Raw genomic sequence first — 7,054 nt, 5'->3', positions numbered from 1 at the left:
TGTCTGTGTTTCCCCTCCCCCTTAAGTAACCACTGGAGGTAATATGTGTGCCACCACGCAGTGTTGACCCATGGAGATAATTTGTCTTGGTTCAAGCATCTACCAGAGAGTCAATATACCTCTGGGTTTTTAAGTCCTTTTCACTCATAAGGGAAACCAAGCATGGGAAAGGGTGGTCTCCTCTGCAACACTTCTGTGTGGGGTTTTGAAGAGGCTCGAAGCAGCAGGTCCTCTCCAGAATGCCTCTTGGCCAGGCCTAGCAGGGGAAATAGCAAGTGAATTCCCCATCTGCCAAGGCAGTGGGTGTCTAGGAGCTTCTCCAGCCTCAGCCAGAAACACACCTGGAGTGTTGCTAAGAGTTATTAGCAGAGACAAAAGGACAGATGTCAGAGTGTCTCAAAAGTAGGTGGCAGAAGCAGGTGCATGAGTATGTCAGGAACAAAGTATTTACAGTCAAGCTGTATCTACTGGAAGTTAGGCAGTGTTTATGAAAATCCTTGTGTAAAGCAAGTTTGCCAAACTGAAAGGTGTTTTTTTGTTCCATACTTGTTCATGCTCTTTTGAAAATTATGTCCCTTATATCTGTAGTTGCATGGGTATAGGTGATAGGGGTCATCACCTACTTTCACCTACCATCACCTGACTTTCCCCCTTCTCTCTCTCTCCATTTGTAAAATTTATTCTGCCAGACTATAGTGATAAGAAAACCTATCCAGGAATTTCATCTGAGCCTCCATTAGGATTCAAACCCTTCTTTTTCCTTCCCCATCCCTGCAGTAGGTGTTAGTGGTACAAGTATCTATAAAGTGTGTAGGAATCTCTGGGCAGCAGAAGGTGATATTTCTAGTGTCTCCACAACTCACATCAACAACATAGTTAATGTTTTCTAGGCTACATAATAGGTTGGAGGGAACAATCTGTTTCGGAGAGATTATTGAAGAGTAAGGCCTTGGCTATGCATTCTCATACTCCTGAAAATTGCTGCCAGTGACAGTTCTGTCCTTTGTAACACTGTAATCTTTTATTGCCTTTGGTCAGCAGCTTTGTCAAACATGGTGAGGTAGAGTCCTTTGCATACGGACATTTTATATAAAGCTCTTAATTAGGAACATTTTTGATAAAATAAATATAATGTAAGTGGAAATGCAAACAAAGAAAACCCAGCCAACCGTCTTCCAGAAAATCTGAAGTTCTGGATGGCACAGTTGCATGAAAAAAACAACTAGCACGAAACTACGTTTTTTTTTTCCATAACGGTGAGCCACATGATAAAGTAGATTTTGAAAATATTTGGGTTGGGAATTGCGGAGCAGATCCATGACAAACTCCACTTCAGTCTCTGCAATGGTTCCCTGGAAGATCTCCAGAGGGCTGATGCAGCAAAGAGAGGCTCAGGTGCCTCCAGGGTCCTGTCCTCTCTTCAGGGATGTGGTGGCATTGCCAGGAACATCCATGTGCTGTCTGAAGGGGGCACTGGGTCTGGGGGCTCTGCTCAACCCCGTTGGTTCAAGGGGACTGTGACATGCTGCATTTTAAAGTGCAGGTATGGTGCCTGGTAGTGGGTGGTTTTCAGCCTCTTCTCAGAACTGAGCAGAGGAACAAGGGAGTGCTCAAAATTGAGAGGAGGCATCACTCACTGCTATTTTTACTTACATCATTACCAGCCTGCCTTGCTTATCCTGCTGAATTGTGCTGAGTCCTTTGAATTAGTGGGAGACTCTGTGGCACAGAAAGCAGAATTACAAAGCATGGTAGTCTGTGGAGCAAGTGCCTCTAAGTGTCACTGTCTAGAGCCGTGCAGTGGTGTTAAGGGCTGTTTTATGCTGATATGAATTTCAGAACAATAGTCCATTGTTCCTGAGCATTATTTGAAATCTAAATAATTCCAAGTGGTTTGTGTGAGCGATCTGATTTTGTGTGATACTCACGGTATCTGTCAAATTTTGTTCCCTACTTATGAGAATAATGAGTTAAAATGGGAAAGAAAGAAACCCTGATGGGGCTCTCATCCCTCTTGGGACTCCCTGAACAGAGTTATTCGAGCACAGACTACATGGGCACAAGAACAGGTGATGCAAACTGGCCATGAATAAACTTCCACAGCTTTCTAACCATGTGTGATATAAATTCTGGAATAACTTGCAGCTGAATGCAGAAAGCCATCTGCTTTCAAAGCAGAATTACAAAAATGTAGGAGTGGGATGAGATAAGGTAATTGGGTACATAAGCTGCCCTACTTGCAAGGACATAGTATGCTGGAATTGATTTTTCATGAGATAGTCTGAGTCACGATGTAAAGAACATGTCACACTGCTTCCTGATGGACACATTCTGTGTCAGTGATCCCTAAGGCAGAGCAACATGTGCTCTGCTGGGCAGGGTCACCCCCATCAATGACCAGGGCATAAGGTGTTTTTTGAGTGTTTTAGGTTGAACTGGGGAAGCCAGGGTTTTAAAACCATGCTTCTGTATGTTGGGTGAAGCACCTATGTCTTCTATTTGGCTCAGCAGAGAGGTTCTGAGGAAGTTTCTTGGGTTAGTGGGACCTTGAAGACAAGGCAGGTGGAGAAATAGCTGGTTTAAAAATCCTTCCATTGATGAGATGGGACATAAAGTTCTGAGCACCTTAGTGGCATCAGGCTCTTTCTAACTGTGCATTAGGTCCCCAGAGGAAACACATTCACTGTAGGGAGGGTGGGATAGCAGTGAGTGGGAGAGTGCCTGTGCCACACATGTGCTGGGGACAGGCATAGGAGGGGGGGAACCTCTTCTTTGGGGGTTACATCTGCTGCACAGTCGTACATTCAAACAGCCTTTGGGAAGGAGATATTTTTATTATTTCACATAATTGCACTAGAAAAAGGTCTTTCTTTCACCTTCTGGCTGCCCTTCTGCTGACTATATTGGAAGAGCATCATCTGAATAATAAAATCACCTGAGTATCCCAAATCAAAAATGCCAGTATTTGAGGACTGGAGATGGTGGTCTGGCTTTATGCTTGGACTGCTGTAGTTCAAGCCTCTGCGGTTGTTTGCCACAACAGAGTGAAAATGTAAGTGGATGTATGGCTTTGTAGCATGTTCCAATCTTTAAGTAAATAAGATATAATCATATTTCCTTTATGTGCTTTTAAAGAACATAAACTCTGCAGGAATAAAAGAAATTATTTGGTGGATTAATGTAAACACTTTTTATACACTCAGAGTTTTTATGTTTGGGCCAAAATATTTATGTTTTCCATCAGCAGGAAAACACATAACAGATATCTGCCCAACATTAATCATCTTTATGTTAAGAACACCGTTCATTTACAGTTACTCAGTACATATTGTGTGATTAGGCTATTTTAAAATGTGATGAATGGGAATTTTACCTCTGTTCTGCCAATGAGGCAATTTTTATACTCAGATGATATTTACATTATAAATAGCAAAAGCTGACTGCATTAACGCTAATAGAATCATTTGTTATTGCTCTCTCAGCACTCCTCCTGAAAGCTGGCTTCATTGGATTTAAATCCAGCTGGAGTTTTTGCCAAGAAGGTATTTATGTGCCTTTAACATCCACTCCATGCTGGCATTGGGGTGCCAGTGGGAAGCTGTGTCCCCTACATGTGAGTTTCACATGGAAACAAATCAGTGGTCTTTCATTAATTAAATCAGAGTATTTCTCCCTTCCTCCCCTCTCTGATTTGAAATGTTGTTTTCATATTAGTCTTCTAAATAAATCTTGGAGGCACCTCTATGATATTTCCTTGACCGTTTTAGATATCCAAATTTCTGTGAAAGGTAAATCAGGACGTCTGGCTCATTGCAGTCACAACACTTCTCCTTTCCCCCACTTCTTCAGACAAACAGTATTTCCAAGGGAGAGCTCCAAGACTAATAAAATGCTGTGGCAGTTAGACAAAAGCTCCTGGGTAATAGTGCAAAGTGTGCTGCTGGCATGATTAACTCACCGCGAGCTCTTGTCATTACGGAAATACATTTCTATGCTGGAATTCATTTCCCCACTCAGCCCCTTCAGCAAACAAAACACTAGTTACAGGATAAAGGCTGAAATTACCCTCTCTTGTATAAGTTTCCAACAGTGCTCAAGGCCGTGTGACAGCCCTGATGTGGATGGGAATACAGAGAATCCCAGTGCCAGACCTCTCTGTGGACCTCCAGCACCATCTGGCACTGTCCTCTGACTCGTGGGGAGTAGGAGGCTGCAGCTTCATCTCAGCATGCTTTGCTCTACTTCTCCTTGGGTACTACCATCACACACACACACACAGAGCCACATACAGGCAGAGCTGCATTTAAAAGCACTCTGAGGAGATGCAGAGATCCCTCTGGGGCAGCTCTGCCACCTGTCCTTGATGCTCCTGTTTGGTTTTCCCATTGGGTTGCTGCCTGGTTCTGAACTGAGGAAGCATCAGCCCTGCTTTGGGACTAAGCTGCTCAGTATTTTGTTTTTCCTTGCTGTTGAACGTGTGGCTCCAGGCCTTATTTACTGCATGCTAGCCAAGCCCTGTTCTCAAATGCTAATTTCCTAACACTTTTTTTTCCCGTGGCATTCATTACCCCATAATGTGCCTGCTTCACAAACATTAATTAACTTATCTTCACAACATGCCTGCAGCAGCAGAGAGGCACTGCTGGCCTTGCTTCCAGTCTTTCTGAGGCATGGAGTGTTCAAGCATCTTGTCGAGGGCTGGCCTGAGGCAAGCTTGCTGTGAGGGCAGAAGAGAGGAGGAATCTTGCTTGAGTGTGTAGTGTATGCATTTAAGACCCCCCCTGAATCCCTTAGGCAATGACAAAGTCCTGCCCTGGCTGAAGTCAGAGGGAGATGCTCTAGCTGGGTATTATTCCCTGTCCTTTCTGACATCCAAGGCACTGGACTGGGACCATGGCTTCTGGTACCTTGGGTTCAGTATCCCAGTGAAACAAAAGGGGAGATCTCCACTCTCCTTGTAATTCCTGCAGCCTGCTCATCACAACCATGAGCACAGCAAACTAGATTTTTGGTGGAAGGAGATGACATCTCCTTCATCTGGAATGGGACCCCAAACAACTGAGCAAAAGAAAAATTACAGAGAACTGAGATCTTAACTTTGTGTTTTCAAGTATCTTGCTTTATTAATTAGTAGAGAAATAAATATGAAGCAGCCAGTAGCCACAAAGGGGCCTGTTCAGACCATAGGAGAGGATAGCAATGGGTCATGTACATTCTATTGACATATTCTACCCTATGGAGGGAGCTGGGCAAGTTGGGTTAGACACCAAGGCAAGAGCTATGTGACATGTTGCCTTTGTCCCTGAATTGAAGAGATCAAAGTGTGACCACCCTGGGTTTTTGCAGGTCTGATCATCTCAGTGCTTTCTGGTGTAGGAGATATGAAAACTTGACCTTTGTGGCATAGCAGACAGCTTGACTATGGCATGGTATTATCCAAGATGTGGTGTGAACAGCCATCTCTCTGCAAAGGCAATATATGTGAGGAATAACGGGAAGGACGCTGCAAATGGAAAACAGTCCTCAAATCAGCAAAAGAGTGGTGCTTTGCTCCTGGTCTGTAATGCTCTGCTTACCAGAAACCCATCTGTGCCCTTGCTTTACAGGTCTTCCAACATTTGGACTCCAGACACTTCACTGCTTTTAATATTTATTTCTTTATTTAATTTATATTAAATTATATAAATTTAATATTTATTTCTGTGTGCATAGATGCACAATGACAGTCAGGCTCTAATTAGACATCCTTATTTAGAAACATAGTATTTCCCAAAAGATAGCATTTAAAGTGTCTTGCTATAGTAATTGGTGGTTTTGGTCATTTGTAGATTACAGACATTATAATTATCACACATCATTTTTCTGCTGGTTGGAAAAAAATATGTTTACTGGTTTTGGAGGAGAGGAAGGTGATTGGCCATTTATTTATATTTTTTGGCTTGTTATGCTGAGAAAAAGGGACATACAATAACACAAAGTGTCCTATTTCATTTTTTCTGTCTTCCCTTAAGGTATGCATTAGTTGCCATTAACCACAGGTCCCTTTCAGGTGTTAAAAGCTTCTCCCTTAATGTAGTTTATATACAATCACCATATGTTTCATAATCAATACCTTTTTTAAAATATATAAAATGTCTTTCAGGGTTATTTCTTTCTGAATAAAACCTATCACATTTCAACACCAAATTAAACTTGATGACTTTTGCAGTTACATCTCTAACCTCATTTGTACAGCAGGTAGAGTAAACTTGGAGGATTACTTTGGCATAGAATCATGGAATGATTTGGGTTGGAAGGAACCTTAAAAATCAGCTAGTTCTACCTCCCATGCTGTGGGCAGAGATGCCTTTCACTATTACCAGGTTGTTCAGTTTCCTCCAACCTGGTCTTGAACACTTCTAGGATGGAGCATCTACAGCTTCTTTGTGCAACCTGTTCCAGTGCCTCACCACCCACACAGTAAAACATTTCTTCAGTATATCCAATCTAAATCTACCCTCTTTGAGCCTAAAGCCATTTTCCCAAGCAGCATCTCTAACCTTTCTACTGTTATTTTTTAGCTCTGTTAGAGCAGCAGTAACAAAATACCCCTTAAGATGTTGTCTTTGTTCTTTAAATCATAATACAAAATGGAGCCGAGCTGGGTCTACGTGGACCATTATTCCATGCAGTATTAGATTGCTCTGGGGGTAAGTTCTGAGCAATGAAAGGTTCAAATAAATAAATTGCAACCCACAAAATCCTCTTATCCTTCTACTGTGTTATTCTCTTCTAAACCTCAGCTGATTTCACGGTCATGACTGCAGTATCAAGATGTCTCCAAAGTAACAATTAAAATGTTTTTTGCAGCTGCAGAACATGGCTTTTGCTTTTGTGCCACTTTACACTGCCTCACAATTAACTTCACCCCCTCTGTGCCCACAATTCATCCAAAATCTCTGGGGATGAATTTTTCTGTAGTAGGTAGAATGCCTCTCATGAATCTGGTGTCTCTAAACACTAAGGTACCTGCATCATCATGAATAAAATATCCATGCATAAGCAGTCAGGGTAT

This window comes from Lichenostomus cassidix, chromosome 3, assembly GCF_008360975.1.
Source record: "Lichenostomus cassidix isolate B80296 chromosome 3, HeHo_3.0, whole genome shotgun sequence".
Taxonomy (NCBI): Eukaryota; Metazoa; Chordata; class Aves; order Passeriformes; family Meliphagidae; genus Lichenostomus; species Lichenostomus cassidix.
This window is presented reverse-complemented; position numbering follows the sequence as displayed.